Raw genomic sequence first — 17,352 nt, forward strand, 5'->3', positions numbered from 1 at the left:
CCTCACGTTGCCAGGAGAGGGCAGCAGATCATTCCCCCACCACTCAGGTGTACCCTCGAGCTTCTAGGATTCCAGTCAGTTTTCCATGGTTACTGAGGGAGGGCCTCCTATGTGCCAGGCTCTGTGCTGGGCACTGGGATTGCAAAACTGACTGAGATATGGTCCCTGCTCTGGAGGACCCCAAGCTTTAACTGAGTGAGACAGCCTTGGAAACACATACAGTGCCAAATGGGGTGAGGGGCTAAGGCAGAAGGCTCCTTGGGGGACTGCTGTGTCTTGAGGGGTGGTGGGGACAATAGGGGCATTAAAAAGCACCTCATAAGGAGCGCCTGGGTGGCTCAGTTGTTCAGCGTCTGCCTTTGGCTCAGGTCATGGTCCTAGGGTCCTGAGATTGAGTCCCGTTGAGAGTCGGGCTCTCAGCAGGGAGCCTGCTTCTCTCTCTCTCTCTCCCCCTCCCTCAGCTGGTGTTCCCTCTCTAGCTGTCTCTCTGTCAAATAAATAAATAAAATTTTTAAAAAAATAAAAAAGTAGGAGAGGCTTGAACTGGGTCTTGAAAGATGATGGGTCTGCAGCCAGTTAAGCTGACTGTGCTCTTTCCCCATGGGGGCCCAGTGCACAATGGCTGCAAACAGGAACCTCCTTCGTAGTATATGCAGCCTGTTGCCCTAAGGATTGCCCTAAGGAACCTTGGAGACAGCCCTTCCCAGTGGACATTGATGTCTGACCTCATGTTATCTCTAATCTAGGCTCCAGACAGGTATGTGGGGTGCCTTTGGAAAGCCCCAGGGCACAGTGGTCAGGTTCCATATTGGCCAAGTCACCGTGTCCATCCATACCAAGCTGCAGAACAAGGAGCATGGATTGAGGAGCCATGCAGGGCCAAGGTCAAGTTCCCTGGCCTCCAGAAGATCCACATTTCCAAGAAGTGGCCTTACTAAATTTAATGGGGAGGAACTTGAAGACATGGGAGCTGAAAAGTGGCTCATCACAGATGGCCGTGGGTCAGATATATCCCTGATCATGGTCCCTTGGGGGGCGCCTGGGTGGCTCAGTGGGTTAAGCCTCTGCCTTCTGCTCAGGTCATGATCTCCAGGCCCTGGGATTGAGTCCTGCATCGGGCTCTCTGCTCAGCAGGGAGCTTGCTTCTCCCTCTCTCTCTCTGCCTACTTATGATCTCTGTCTGTCAAATAAATAAATAAATAAATAAATATCTTTAAAGAGAGAGTTTTGTACATCCCCCACCCCCGCCACCAAATCATGGTCCCTAGGACAAATGGCAGGCTCTGCACTCGTGAGAACCTCGGCACTGCACCCTTCCCATTCATGCTCACCAATAAATCCTACTTCCTGTCTAAACAAAATAAGACAAAACCAAAAAAGAAAGATGATGGTTTTTTTTTTTTTTTTTTTTTTTTTTTTTTTTTTTGCAGTGTACACAGATAGAAAACACATCCCAGGGAGGGAAACCAGGATGAGCATGACACACACTGTGGGTAAGGGAAGTGCCCCTAGAGAAGGGGCAGGGCAAGAGCCTCAGGAAGCTGATGGATCACGGAGTGCGATCCTTGGCCACCATGCTGAGGAGCCTGGGCTAAAGCCATGAAGGCAATGAGGAGCCATCATAGGGGTTTAATTAGGGGAATAACACACAGATTGGCGCTTTAAAGTTCACTCTTCTGGCCGTGCGGGGGAAAGATAGCATAGGGATGTAGGACGGCAGACCTAAAGGTGGATGGCCCCATAAGATTTACTTGAAACAAGCAGAATGTGAGATGATGGCGGTCTGAACGAAAGCAGAAGCAGTGGGGGTAGGAAGGAAGGTTGGACATGAGGTTTGGTCTCTGATTAGATGGAGTGGGATGAGGGCAGAGGTCTCCCAGGTTTCTGGCTCCAGTGGTGGGGGTGGGTGCGGTGGCCGCCAATAAGGTGAACGGAAGGGAGGAGTGGTGATCTGGCAAGAAAGATTGTGTTATTGATAATTATGCGGCATCGTGTCCAGGTCTCCATCTGGTTCTGCCATACTCCCCCAATCTAGACTCTTAACACTTCCCACTGGTTCTGTGACAGAGACTTCCTGTTGGGTCTCTCCATGTTTAGTCTCTCTCACTGTTGGAATCTCCTGACTTCCTTCATTTAATACATGTCTACGGACAGCCCATTATGTGCAGGCACTGTGAGAAGTTCCTTCACCCACAGAGCTTATGGCCGGGGCAGGGATGGGGATGAAGGATGAGACATGTAACTGAAGCTGATAGTTGCGATGTAGTGTAAAAAATGCTCTCATAGGTGAGGACGTTCAGTGGGGTGGCACGTATACCCTGGACAGCGGCAGTATGGGCCAGAGGACCAAAGGACATTTCCCGGAGCAATGACACTAAGGGTCCGCTGGATGAGTAGAGGCTTGCCTGCAGCAGGAGTGGGTGGCAGTGGGGCTGGGGATGGGGAGAAAGTGTTTAAACAAGGCTGTGCTGCTCCTGAGTCACAGGAGCAGCACAGGAGGAAACAAGCAGGCTGCACGGCAGAGTACACAGGAGAAACCATGGTGTCGCGTTTCCACCGAGGAAACGAGATGAAAAGGACAGTCAGTGAAGAGTTGAGGATGGAGGGAAGTTTTTGCAGTGCAGAGGCTTTTCTGAAGGCTTCGGGGAGAAGTTGGAAGGGGCAGAGGCAGAAGGGTAGTTCGGGGAAGGAAGCCCAGAGCAAAGAGGGCAACTCATTCATTTGTTCATTTTGTTTAAGACGTGGGGACTGGGGACCTAATCTAGGCCAGAAATACAGAAATGAGCGAGATGAGCAAGCTTCCTCATCTCACGGGGCTTACCTGTTTGCGAGGAGGAAACAGACAACAAACAAATAAGATAATTTCAGAGAGTAAGAAGTGCTATGAAGAAGGGGAAATGAAATATAATAGAGGGTGCCTGGGAGAGCTTAGTTTCTGTTGCAAAAAATTTTAATCATATGCAGAGGTCAAGAAAATAGCACAATGAGCTTTCCTGTACCCATCTCCAAATGCACTATTTATTAACTCAAAGCCAATCTTGTTACACATCTACTCCCACCATTTCTCCCCATCCCTTATTATTTTGAAGCAAATCCAGACATATAATTTCATCCATAAATATTCAGTATATATCTGTAAAAGATATGATCTCTTTAAAAGAACATAAGCAAATACCATTATCACACTAATCACCCACACAATTATTCTTCAATATCATCAAATATTGCTATCCTGAAATTTACAATTATTTCATATTTTCTTTTTATAGTGTGTTTGTTTGGACCAAGATCCAAGTGAAGTCCTACTTTATGACTGTTTGATTTGTCTCTTAGCTTTTTTGACCTTTGATTTCCCCTTTCATCTCTTTTTTCTCTCTTGAGATTTATTTATTGAAGGAACAAGGCTGTTTTCCCACATTTTGGGTTTTGCTAACTATAGCCTCATGAATTGTTTAACATGTTCCTCTGTTCTTTGTATTTACTGTAAATTGCTAGTTCGTTCTGGAGGCTTGATCAGATTCAGATTAGAGGTTTTTTGGTTTTTTTTTGGCGGGGAGATGTTAGCACCCTTTGATCAACTATGATTTCAAAAATCATGATATTATTATATCATTGCTTCTTCTTTCATTAACTGGCATACTTCTGTAAAGAGATACTGCCACTTAATAAACTGTTTTTGTTATCCAGTGGTACAATTTATATAGAAGAGTCTGAATAATTGCTTGATTTGTTCTGTTTATTTATCATTTTTCAAAATAATATACATTTTTTCAAATATGACCAATTTTTTTCCCCTTTAAGAATCATTATGCAGGGCGCCTGAGTGGCTCAGTGAGTTAAACTTCTGCCTTTGGCTCAGGTCATGATCTCATGGTCTTGGGATGGAGCCCCGCATTAGGCTCTCTGCTCAGCAGGGAGCCTGCTTCCCCCTCTCTTTCTGCCTGCCTCTCTGCCTGCTTGTGATCTCCCTCTCTGTGTCAAATAAATAAATAAAATCTTAAAAAAAAAAAAAAGAATCATTATAAACTGGGGCACCTGGGTGTCTTAGTGGGTTAAAGCCTCTGCCTTTGCCTCGGGTGGTGATCTCAGGGTCCTGGGCTCGAGCCCTACATCAGGCTCTCTGCTTAGCGGGGAGCCTGCTTCCTCCTCTATCTCTACCTGCCTCTCCACCTACTTGTGATCTCTGTTTGTCCAAAAAAAAAAAAAAAAAAAAAAAGAATCATTATGAACTCAGGTGTGTAAATGCATTTGATATATTTCAATATATTTTAATTATTATCATTATTACTGTTTAAAATGTCTCATCTTTGGCCAGAAGGAGTTCTTGAAATTGTCTCTTGAAACAAATAATCTTTGATAGATTCCTTGCTCTTTAGGGTGGCAATACGTTCCAGGCTCATCTTAAACATTATTGTCCCCAGACCTGGGATCAACAGTTTCTCTAAGAAGTCCTCCTTCCTTTTAGTGGGAAAGGGTATCTGGAGGCCAGAATCTTGGTGCCAGTGATAGACATATTTCTTTTTAAATTAAAAATTGAGGCACCTGGGTGGCTCAGTCAGTTAAGCATCTGCTTTCGGCTCAGGTCATGATATCAGGGTTCTGGAAGGTATCCTGGATCGGTCTCCCTGCTCAGCGAGGAGTCTGTTTTGTTCTTCTCCTTCTGCCCCTCCCCCCATTCAAGCTCACCCTCTCTCTCTCACAAATAAGTAAATAAAATCTTAAAAGAATACTTTAAAAAATTAATAGCTTTATCAAAGTATTATTTAAATACCATAAAATTCACCAATTTTAAGTGTACAATTCAATGATTTTTAGCATATTTTTTTTCTTTTTTTCCAAATTTTCATTTATTTGACAGAGAGAGAGAAATCACAAGTAGGCAGAGAGGCAGGCGGAGGGGGGGGGGAAGCAGGCTCCCTGCGGAGCAGAGAGCCCGATGCGGGACTCGATCCCAGCACCCCGGGATCACGACCTGAGCCGAAGGCAGGGGCTTTAACCCACTGAGCCACCCAGGCACCCTGATTTTTAGCATATTTACAGAATTTTGCAACCACCACCAAAATCTAATTTTAGAACATTTCTATCACCCCAAAAGAACTTTATCTTACTAGAGTCCCTCATTCTCACCCCCAGCCCTAGGCAGCCACTAACCTACTTTCTGTCTCTATGTATCTGCCTCTCTTGGACATTTGTTAAAAATGGAATCGTGCAATGTGTGTTCTTGTGTTTTACTTCTTTCATAGAGCTTATGACAGCATGTCTCAGTACTTCCTTCTTTGGTATTGTTGGATAGATACTCTTCCATTGCATAGAAATACCACTTGGTTTATCCATTCATCAGGTGATGGGCATTTGAATTATTATCACCTTTTAGCTCTTGTGGATAGTGCTTTTATGAACATTTACGTATAAATCTTTGTGAAGACCTATGTTTTCGTTTCCCCTTGGCAGATAACCAAAGTAAAATTCCTGGGTTTATGGTAATTCTATATTTAACCTTTTAAGAAACTGTCATATTATTTTCAAAAAAAAGTGGTTGTACCATTTTACATTTCCACCAGCAATGTATGAGGATTTTTCCACATCCTCACCAACATTTGTTAATTGTCTTATTGACTATAGTTATTCTAGGGGATATGAAGTAGTAGCTCATTATGGTTTTGATTTACATTTTCTAGTGACAAATGATGTTGAATACCTTTTCATGTGCTTATTGGTCATTAATATATCTTCTTTGGAGAAATGTGTGTTCAGATCCTTTGCCCATTTTTTTTTTTAAGATTTTCTTTATTTATTTGACAAACAGAGATCACAAGTAGGCAGAGAGCCAGGCAGAGAGAGAAGCAGGCTCCCTGCCGAGCAGAGAGCCTGACTTGGGGATGGATCCCAGGACCCTGAGATCACGTCCTGAGCCAAAGGCAGAGGCTTTAACCCACTGAGCCACGCAGGCGCCCCTCCTTTGCCCATTTTTAAATTGAGTTATTTGTGCTTTTTACTAAATTGTAAGAGGTAAGTCGCATATATCTCTATGACTTGTATATGTTCTTCTCTTCTATGGTTATCTTTTCATTATCTTGATTGTGTCTTTTGAAGTACTGAAGTTTTAAATTCACCATTTTGATTTCTGCTTGTGCTTTTGCTTTTTGCCCAACCTAAGACCACAAAAATTTACTCTTAGATTTTCTCCTAAATTTTTGTTCTAACATTTAGGTTAGTGATCCGTTTGAGCTAATTTTTGTATGGTCTGAGGTAGGGGCCCAAATTAATTTTTTTGTCCTTTGGGTTATCCAAATTGCCCCAACACCATTTTTTGAAAAGACAATTTCTTTCCCACCGGATTTTCTTGGTACTTTTGTAGGAAATCCATTGACTATAAATGTGAGTGTTTATTAGTGGACTTTCAATTATATTCCATCAACCTGTATGTCTGTCTTAATGACAGTACTACACTGTCTTGATTATCTTTGTAGTAAGTTATGAAATCAGGAAGTATAGGTCCTCCATCCTTTCTTTTTTAGAATTATTTTGGGATTCTTTGCATTTCCATATAACTTTTACAATTAACTTTCCAATTTCCACAAAAAAGGCAGAAGGGAATTTGATAGGGATTATGTTGGATCTGTAGACCAATTAGGGGAGATTGTCCATCTTAATTATGTTTAGTCTTCTCATCCGTGAACCTGGAATGTCTTTTTATTTGTTTAAGTCTTGTTTAATTTCTTTTAGCGATGTTTTATAGTTTTCATTGTAAAACTCTTACGCCCATTTCGTTCAGTTTATGCCTAAGTATTTTACTTTTTGATCTTATTGTGAATGTGATAATTTTTTAAATTTCATTTTTGTATTGTTCATTGCTAGTGTATAGAAGTACAGCTGATTTTTAGATGTCGATTTTGTGAATTTCCTTCATTAATTAACTCCTTCATTAATTCTAGCTTTTTTTTTTAGTGGATTTCTTCAGATTTTCTGTATATAAGATCATGTCATTTGTGGATAAGATAGTTGATTTCTTCCTTTCCAATCTGGATGCCTTTTATACCTTTGTTGCCTGCGTATCCTGGCTAGAATAGTCAGTACGTTGTTGAATAGGGTTGGTGAGCATGTATATCCTTGCCTTCCTCCCAATCTTAGGGGGAAAACTCTTGGTCTTTCACTATTAAATACTCTAGCTGTAGGTTTCACAGATGCTTTTTACCATATTGAGGAAGTAACGTCCTATTGCTAGTTTGTTGAGGATTTTTTTTCACGAATGTGGAGATGTTATCTGTATCCAGTTTCATGAATAAGGAAACTGTTTCAGGGGTATAGGTCTGTGACTCATTGATCTTGTGCAACACCCAGTGCTCCCCAAATCATGGACCCTCCCCATGTCCATCTCCCAGCCACCCCATCTCCTCACCCCCACCCCTTCAGCAACCCTCAGTTTGTTTCCCAAGATTAAGAGTCTCTTATGGTTTGTCTCCCTCTCTGGTTTTGTCTTGTTTCGCTTTTTCCCTCCCTTCCCCTATGATCCTCTGCCTTGTTTCTTAAATTCGACACATCAGTGAGATCGTATGATAATTGTCCAAAGACCAAGCTCTCAATCACTGTGCTAGCTCTATAGCATACCCTTCCACTTCATTATTTTCACTCGGTCTCCTCCTCTATAGTCTCACCTTCTTCTGCTCATTTTGTTAACTGTTTATCTTCTTCAGGATTCTTGGCCCTTTGCACTTGTTCTTCTCTTCTGAGGCAAAAGAATGGCTTTGACCATCACCTCTGAGCTACAAAATCTACATCTCCAGTTCCCCTTAAACTCTAGTATATCCTAATGCTTCCAAGTTTTACCCTTGGATATCTAGAGAAATCTCAAACCCATCATGTTCTTAAAACTTCCCATTATCCCCTGTCCTCTCACATGGGTTCCTCTTTCTGTATTTTCAATATCGAATGTTTCTTCCATTTACCATATTCAATTCTGAACCTGGGAGAGATCCCACGTGCCTGCTTTTCCTTGGCGTCTCCTCTCACCTCTTCTAATCCATTGCCAAGTTCTGCCTATTTTAACCTCCAGAGTATCTTTGTGATCTGTTCTTGTCTCTTCATCTCCTGTGCTACTACCTCAGGTCAGGTAACTATCATTTCTCCCCCCTGCCTGCAGTCTTGTCCTCCTCAGGCCCATCTTCTGCATTACAAACAGAGTGGTTCCTCTAAATCACAAATCCCAGGCCCTCTGATATGTGAGCCTTTCAAGGACTCCCTGTTGCCACAGCATGGTGACAAGGCCTCTCTTCCTCACTTGCATTCTGTACACTTCTACCAAATATTGAACCCACAAGTGCACTTAATTTTAGGGGCACCTGGGTGGCTCAGTGGGTTAAGCCTCTGCCTTCGCCTCAGGTCATGATCCCGGAGTCCTGGGATGGAGCTCCACATCGGGCTCTCTGCTCAGCCTGCTTGCTTCCTCCTCTCTCTCTGCCTGCTTCTCTGCCTACTTGTGATGTCTGTCTGTCGGATAAATAAATAAAATCTTAAAATAAAATCTTAATTTTAGCAGTTACATGACACTTCCATCATTTGAAATCACTACATTATTTGACTGGTTCTGTGTGTACGTCCCTTGACATGATGTCTCATGCCTTGCCTCATGGCTGAGTGCTTTTTGTATATCCTGTTTCTTTGTTTGAGAGGTTCCTTCTCCCTCCACATCATGCCCTCTACCCTTTTTCATCCTGAAAAGCCACACTCACCAGCCCATTCTCTCGGAAACCTTTTCTAGCTCTTACAGACTTAATTATATACTCTCATCTCTGTTTTTTAGAACATTGTACATGCCTACAATATTGTATGTATTGTCTTCTCTTATAACTGTCATATGTTCTTTACTCTCACTCTAAGTTCTTTGAGGTCAGCAATCATGTTACCTTTATCTCGAATACCCTCACAACACCCATCATATAGACAAAGCTAAAAAAAATTTGCTGACGTCACTTGAATTAGGCTTTTTTCTATAAACCTCCTTGCTTTTAATAAAACATTTTCTGAATCATCAGTTTACATTTTTAAAAGAACATACTTAAAAGTAACACTTTTTGGATGACAAAAGTAACATGTTTATTTTAAACTGCATGGAACTTATAGAGAAGTCCTTAGAAGAAAATAAAAATTCCTTATAAATCTACCATCTGGATATGTTACCACTTTGATGTATGTTCTGTGTATTCGTATGTGTGTGTGTATATGTGAATAGTCTGGTTATATGTATATATATGTATATATATATAAAATATATATGTATATATATAATATATATGTATATATATAAAATATATATATGTGTATATATATACACACATATATGTGTATATATGTATATATATAAAATATATAGTTGGATATATATAAAACAGTATTATACATACTTTATAACTTGTCTTTTTTTAACTTAATCTATGTGAACATTTTGTCATATCATTAAATATTTTACAAAATTAATTTTAACAACTGCACATATGTATGAACTGTAATGTAAGTATCTGTGTATTGTTGAGTGTCAAGAGAATTTTGAATTTTTACTTATAGATAAATAGTGCCATGGTAAATATATTTATATATAAACCCTGTGCGCACCTTTGCGTCAACATAACAAGTTTAAAAAATATAACTTGTTCACTCATTTATTTTCTCAACACATTTGTTGAATAGCTACTCTGCAGCAGGTATTTTATTTTTATTTTTTAAAGATTTTATTTGACAGACAAAGATCACAAGTAGGCAGAGAAGCAGGCAGAGAGTGTGAGTGAAGCAGGCTTCCCGCTGAGCAGAGAGCTCAATGCGGGACTCGATCCTAGGACTCTGGGATTATGACCTGAGCCAGACACAGAGGCTTAACCCACTGAGCCACCCAGGCACCCCTGCAGCAGGTATTTTATTTTTTTTATTTTTTATTTTTTTTAAAGATTTTATTTATTTATTTGTCAGAGGGAGAGCGAGCGAGAGCGAGCATAGGCAGACAGAGTGGAAGGCAGAGTCAGAGGGAGAAGCAAGCTCCCTGCGGAGCAAGGAGCCCGATGTGGGACTCGATCCCAGGACTCTGGGATTATGACCTGAGCCAAACACAGAGGCTTAACCCACTGAGCCACCCAGGTGTCCCTGCAGCAGGTATTTTAAAGAAGAAGTTGTAATAAAGCCATTTCTCTCCAGGAGTTGTCTTTGGGGGAGGGGAAGCTCTATTCCACCTTAGGTTCTTTAGAATTAAGGAGCTGGTGGGTTAGTTCTAATGTAAGCATTCTCAGTTTGGTTGCTAAGATATGATTATTTCTCAACAGTTGGGTCGTATTCCCAGGAGACGTTACCTCTGTGTCATCTCAACCTCTTCCTTGTAGTGCTGCTGTTTGTCTGGTGTGGGTGGGAAGGACAGAAACAGGGACTGGAGCAGGGTCAGGCCTAAAAAGGAGGTGAGTCTGAACATGAGAAATGAAGTCGAACAGTGGCTGTATAAGGGTAGCAAAGGGTTGGGTTCAAGGGACCTTGAATAAGTAAAATCCTCTGTCTTGGCAGGGCTGTGGGTGGTGTGAGAGAGAAGTCAAAGATGACCAAGACTCAAGAACTGCACAGATTTAGGGATTAATTTAGGGAAGGAGAGAAGATAGTATAATCAATGTTGGATGTATTGAATTTAAATAGTATAAGAAATGAAGAAGTCTAAAATATTGAAATAAGGTTCTGCAACTCAACACCTGAAGAGATTTTTTTACTCGAAAAATAATAAGCATTTATCCTCTTTATTTTTCTAAAAAATAAAGTTTAAAGTGCACCGATTCTCTATATTCCTTCTAAGGAAAATAATGATATCAAACTCCATCCCTGCCCTTCAACCTCAGCCTGCTCATCTTTTGTGCTGTGCTAACGGTCTCATTCCATCAGGGCTTTAACTCCCTCGATTTAGTGGTGATTATTGTATTTCACTGACAATACTCCCTTAAACTTACCACCTTCCCAGGCACCTACCAGAAAACAAACTACACATTCAAATTAGGAATATTTGAGGAGAGTTTAACAGATTTAAAGCAACTATTTCGGATGAGTATTTGTGAGTAAAGATTAAGAAACCCACAAGAGATAGTAAATATGCTGGAGCCAGTAACAGCCAGAGTTGAGGCACCCCTAGGCCTGAAGGGATGTGGGGAGGGAGAAGTCGTGAAAAGCTGAAAGGAGCGTTGTGCATAGAGAGCTATCTTGAGAGAAGCAGTGACCTCAAGGTATGCACCCAGCCAAGAATCACACGGCCAGGAGGAACCAGAATATATACTGTGACCTGACCATCCTTTCTTTCTGCAGCTTCCTATCGGGGCTCCCCATTGGCAAAACCTAACTGCGAGCCATCGGACAAGGGGGTTTATTGGACCTCCAAAACATTTAACAGAATGAAGAAGAAGGTAGGGAGCATCTGGAGAGCCAACAGAAGATACTCAGGATACCAAGTGTTTTACTAATTCTGAGTACATGATTAATACATTTCTTGCATTCTTCTCCTCCTTTCCGGGTTTATTTCATTCCTTGCTGAAAGAAGGAAGATTATTAGTATTTATTTCAGTGGGGGCTTATGAATAATAAATTTCTTAGCTTATCTGGAATGTCTTCATTTTGCTCTCACTCTTTTTTTAAAAAAAGGATTTTATTTATTTGACACTTAGAGAGAGATCACAAGTAGGCAGAGAGGCAAGCAGAGAGACGGGGGAAGCAGGCTCCCTGCGGAGCAGAGAACCCGATGTGGGACTCGATCCCAGGATCCTGAGCCAAAGACAGAGGCTTAACCCACTGAGCCACCCAGGGGCCCAAACTCTTACTCTTGAATGATGGAGCCGGGTATAAAGTTCTAGACGGATAGTTACTTTCTTTCAAAACTTGGAAGCTATTATTGCATTGTCTTCTCTACTCTTGCTGATGGCAAGTCTGCTGTTGGTCTGGTGGTCTTTTTCTTGCAGGTAACCTTTTTTATCTGAGTGATTTAAAGTTCTCTTGTTTTCTTTGGTTTTTTATTTTATTCCAGTGTATCTAGAAATGGATTGATTTTCTTTATCCTGTGAAAGACTTGGTGTGCTTTTCCAATCTGAGCATTCATGTTCGCTTGAATTCTGAAAGATCTGCAGCCACTATCCCTTCATCTATGACCTTTTGCCCATTCACTGCATTCCTTTGGCATTTCCATTAAGCATATGTTGGAGGTTTTCATCCATGTCTCTAAATGTCTCTCTTTTATTTTCTTCTCCATGTGTCTGTGCTAGATTCTGGGTCACTTTTGCCAGTGTGTCCTCCAATTCACTGATTCATTCTTCAGCAGCATCTAGTCTACTCTGAAACCTATTTATTGAGTTGTTCAATTTCTAATTTTGTTTTCTGTATTATCTTTTAAAAATATAGCTTCTTCTATTTTCAAGATTTTTTATTTGTATATTTGACAGAGAAAGACACCGTGAGAGAGGGAACACAAGCAGGGGGAGTGGGAGAGGGAGAAGCAGGCTTCCCACTGAGCAAGAGCCCGAAGTAGGGCTTGATCCCAGGACCCTGGAATCATGACCTGAGCTGAAGGAAGACGCTTAACAACTGAGCCACCCAGGTGCCCTAAAAATAGTATTTCTACATAAAATCCTATAGTATTTTTACATAAAATCCTATATTTTTCTTATAGTTCCTGTTTTTTTCTATTTTTAACTTTAAAAACATCTGTTTTGTTAAAGACACACAGTGAAGTGCATCAACAAGTATGTAGACCTCAATGATGTACCACAAAGCAAATATTTGTGTCACCACCATCCAGCTCTCCCTGTTGTGATCCTTCCTAGTCATTACTTCCTCTCAAGATAACCACTGATTTAAAAAATATTTACTTTTGATTTATAGTTGACATACAATGTTATATTAGTTTCAGGTGCAGAACAGAGTGATTTGACAATTTTATACATTATACAATTCTCACTCCAGTAAGTGTAGTTACCATCTGTCACCATACAGCATTATTACAGTATTATTGACTATATTCTTTATGCTGTCTTTTCATTTCTGTGACTTGTTTATTTTAAAACTGGAAGTTTGTACCTCTCAATCCCCTTCACTATCTGTCCCCTACACCCCTCTCCTCTAGCAACCACTGGTTTGCTCTCTGTATTTATGAGTATGTTTCTATTTGTTCATTTATTTTGTTTTTTAGATTCCACATATAAGTAAAAAAACCATTTTTCATTTCTATTTTTAATTTTTTTTATAGATTTATTTATTTATTTGACAGACAGAGATCACAAGTAGGCAGAGAGGCAGGCAGAGGCAGTGGGGGGGGGCGGGGCAGGAAGCAGACTCCCCACTGAGCAGAGAGCCCGATGTGGGGCTCGATCCCAGGACTCTGAGATCATGACCTGAGCTGAAGGCAGAGGCTTTAACCCACTGAGCCTCCCAGGCATCCCCCAAAAAACATTTTTTAAATAAAAATCATATTCTTGCTTTTCTTGAAACTTTTACTACTTAAGTTTGAATCCCTGAACACAGTAGTTCATATTTGCTTATTTTTGAGGGTTTTTAAAAAATAAATATAATCATGAAATATCTATTATTTCTGGCATCTTTCACTTATTTCATATTTGTTAGATTTATCCCTATTGTTGCAGGACATTATAGTTTGTTCATTTTCGTTGCTATATAGTATTCCACAATATGACTATTGTATGAATAATAACAATTTCTCCATTATGGTGATATTGGACATAGGAGTTGCAGTTTAGGGCTGTTATGAATAATGACACTGTGAACATTCATGCACATGTCTATTATCATAAGTAAGCATGCATTCCATTAGGTGTTTACCTGGAAAAGGATCACAGAGTAAGCGTATCTTAAGCATTCTGGTAGATAATACCAAGTTGTCTCCCAAAGCGGCTGTATTCTTTTATATCCCATTGGTATATGAAAATCCCCACTGTTTCACATCATTTCCACACTAGTTATTGTAAACCTTTTAAGTTTAAGCCATTCTGGTGGGTGTGTTGCAATATACTTCTGTGGTTTTAATTTTTACTTCCCTAATTCCTAGTTAGATTGAGGCAAACCTTTAAATGTGTTTATGAGCCATTTGGATATACTCTTTTATAAATTCCTTTAAGTCTCTTACCCATTTTTCTTTGATTTGCAGGGGATTATTATATATTTTAGATATGGATACTTTGTTGATTTTATGGGTGATATATATCTTTTTGTACTCTGAGCTTTGCCATTTTTTACTCACTTAATGGTGTCTTTTGATAACTGGTGAATCTTGATTTCTCTCCTAACATTTTATTTTGAAAAAATACCAGACCTATAGAAAAGTCAAAAGAATAGTGCAGTGAGCGCCCATTATTCTTCAACCTACATTCTCCAATTTGCTAAACCTTTTGCCATGTTTGTACTCATCTCATACTCTGTCTCTCTCAATCCATATACAGACGCATGCACATAGATCTGAATCATTCCAGAGTAAGTTCACACTTATATTATGGACTTTAAGTGTTCCAGGAGAATTCTTATAACCTTATTATACTCAAGGAACGTAATATTGATACAATATTATCATTATCACACAGCCTGTGGTCAAATTTCCCCAAGTGTCCTTGAAATTTTCTTTCTAGCTAAAATTTCCTTTCTAGCTATTCTTCAGCCCACCTAAGATCCGATCAAAGATGATCCATTGCGTTCTCCTTTCATCTAAGATAGCCCACCCACCATTTTCGTCTTTAGTGGTCATGTCGACTGTCCTATAATCTGGATTTGACTGATCACTTCCTCATTTTAGATTTAAACGTAGTGGGCAAAAATACTGCATGGGGAAGCATGTCTTCCATTGCATCATCAGGAAACATAAAATATCGGTCAGTTCTGTTATTGGTGATTTTACGCTTGATAGCTTGGTGAAGGGGGTATTCATCAGATCTCTCTGTTGTAAAAGAGCTTTTCTCCTATTGTAACTTAATGCATAATATGTGTGGTGATGCTTCAGGCCATGTCAATATCATTGGTGCTTCTTGCCTGCAACAGTTATTTTATCTATAGTTGCAATTCTGTCATTCCTTCTCTTTTATTAGCTGGCATCTTTTAAAGTGGAATCCCTCCTCCCCCACTATAACTACCAAGCATTTATTAATTTATCTTATTATTTTTAAAAAAGATGTTATTTATTTATTTGAGAGAGAGTGAGTATAAGCCAGGGAGAGAGGCAGTGGGAGAGGGAGCAGCAGGCTTCCCGCCAAGCAGGAGCCTGACATGGGGCTCCATCCCAGGACCCTGGGATCATGACCTGAGCTGAAGGCAGACACTCAACTGAATGAGCAGCCCAGGTGTACCACTACCATTTTTAAGTTCCACTTTGGGGCCAGGGGTTCCTTTCTTTTTCTTCTTTATTTTTTATTCAGTGGATTTTAAATTATTATTGTCATTCTTTTTGATGTTCAAAATGTTGCTCATTTGACCAATGGGAGACCCCTTTCATCTGGGTCTTCTGCCTTTTTAGTGTATACCCATTGGGTTTTTGAGCACGTGTCTGTTTTTGGCACAAAAGTATAGGGACCTATCTTGTACTCTTTCTTTCTTTCTTTTTTTTTTAAGAATTTATTTATTTGACAGTCAGAGATCACAAGTAGGCAGACAGGCAGGCAGAGAGATAGGAGGAAGCAGGCTCCCTGCTGAGCAGCGAGCCTGATGTGGGCTCGATCCCAGAACCCTGAGATCATGACCTGAGCAGAGGCTTAACCCACTGAGCCACCCAGGCGCCCCTCTTGTACTCTTTCTATTCTCAATCATTTATGACCAGAAATCTGCCATTTCTTCAAGAAGACCTTTTTTTTTTTTTTTTTTCCTTTTTTAAAAGAGTGGGTTATAGGGATGCCTGTGTGGCTCAGTCGGATGATCATCCAACTCTTTGTACTGGCGCTCAGGTCATGATCCAGCCCCATATTACATCCGGCAATGATGAAACTCACCAGGACACATAACTGGAGAATGGCTAATCTCAGTTTCGAATCAAGGCAATCTTGACGCCACCATCCCCCCACCCCAGAGCCCTCCAGCTTAAAAGTAACTTTTTTAAACTTAAATTGCAATGGTAGAATTAAACGTTTTAGCAATAAAATGTATCTGTAGGGCATTAAAGAATCATCTAATTAACTTTGTGATGGTAACAGAAATGTGGAGAAGAGTCAGAGAACTTGCATGGCTTGAAGCCTTATGTTTTTCTTGATTCTTAACTGAATGTTTTTAGATCCACCACCACTTCCCAAGCATCTGCAAAGAAGTCACATGGATATTACATAGCCTGAGAAGAGTTTCAGAGATAATCACATTAGCAGGACAGACAAGACATTCTTAAGGAAGCAAAAGCTTCCATTTCATGGACACATAAGGCCTGGAGAGCCAAAGACATGGATGTAATGAGGGAAAGTAGTGTAAAATAATATAAGTATGATTTCAACATTAAAAAAAATGCCCATCTCCGCATTTGTGCTTGCACACACACTCTCTCTCAAATAAATACATAAAATCTTTTTTTTAAAAAAAGAGCAGAGTGTAGGGGCGCCTGGTTGGCTCAGTGGGTTAAGCCGCTGCCTTCGGCTAGGCATGATCTCGGGGTCCTGGGATCAAGTCCCGCATCGGGCTCTCTGCTCAGCAGGGAGACTGCTTCCCTCTCTCTCTCTCTGCCTGCCTCTCCATCTACTTGTGATTTCTCTCTGTCAAATAAATAAATAAAATCTTAAAAAAAAAAAAGAGCAGAGTGTAAATGGTATGTTTCAGGTGTGCTCATTGGTTTTTGGGCATCTTCAATGGACAGAAATACTTTAAATCGCGAAGTCTTAATTTATTTAAAATTAATTAAAATTTAAACATCATGGGCTCCCATTCCATATTTGCATCTCCCTTCTTCCATGGTAACAATCCTGTTTGCTGAAAAACAGTATATTTACTACAACATACGCAATGATTTCATAACTACCTCCCCAATAACACTACCAATAACAAACTCATTAGATAAATTTCAGGACTTCTTTGCAGGTCTTTTTATCCTTAGGAGATATCCCATTAAAGGCATACACTTAGAATATTATGTTTAAAAGTTACTTGAATAACTCTTCTTTATAGTTCCATAATCAGTTTCAAAGGTTTATTTATTTATTTGAGGGGGTCAGCCGAAGTGACAGAGGGAAAGGGGCAGAGAATCTCCAACAGACTCCATTGAGCATGGAGCCTGATATATATATAATATCATATCATATATCATATATATGATATTATATTATTATATATTATATATATGATATATCATATCATATATATTATATGATACATATAATAAAA

At 40.1% G+C, this 17,352-nt stretch overlaps 1 long non-coding RNA gene across 1 annotated transcript in view; it reads left to right on the forward strand.

Annotated features, from left to right (window-relative positions):
* LOC309868337 overlaps positions 1–17,352 on the forward strand; it is a 34,217-nt gene that overhangs the window by 14,426 nt on the left and 2,439 nt on the right. The window contains exons 3-5 of the long non-coding RNA XR_014313641.1: positions 5,807–6,009; positions 10,308–10,436; positions 11,320–11,417. This is a non-coding gene — a long non-coding RNA (uncharacterized lncRNA). The remainder of the gene's footprint in view (positions 1–5,806; positions 6,010–10,307; positions 10,437–11,319; positions 11,418–17,352) is intronic.

This window comes from Mustela nivalis (genome assembly GCF_964662115.1).
Source record: "Mustela nivalis genome assembly, chromosome: 7".
NCBI lineage: Eukaryota > Metazoa > Chordata > Mammalia > Carnivora > Mustelidae > Mustela > Mustela nivalis.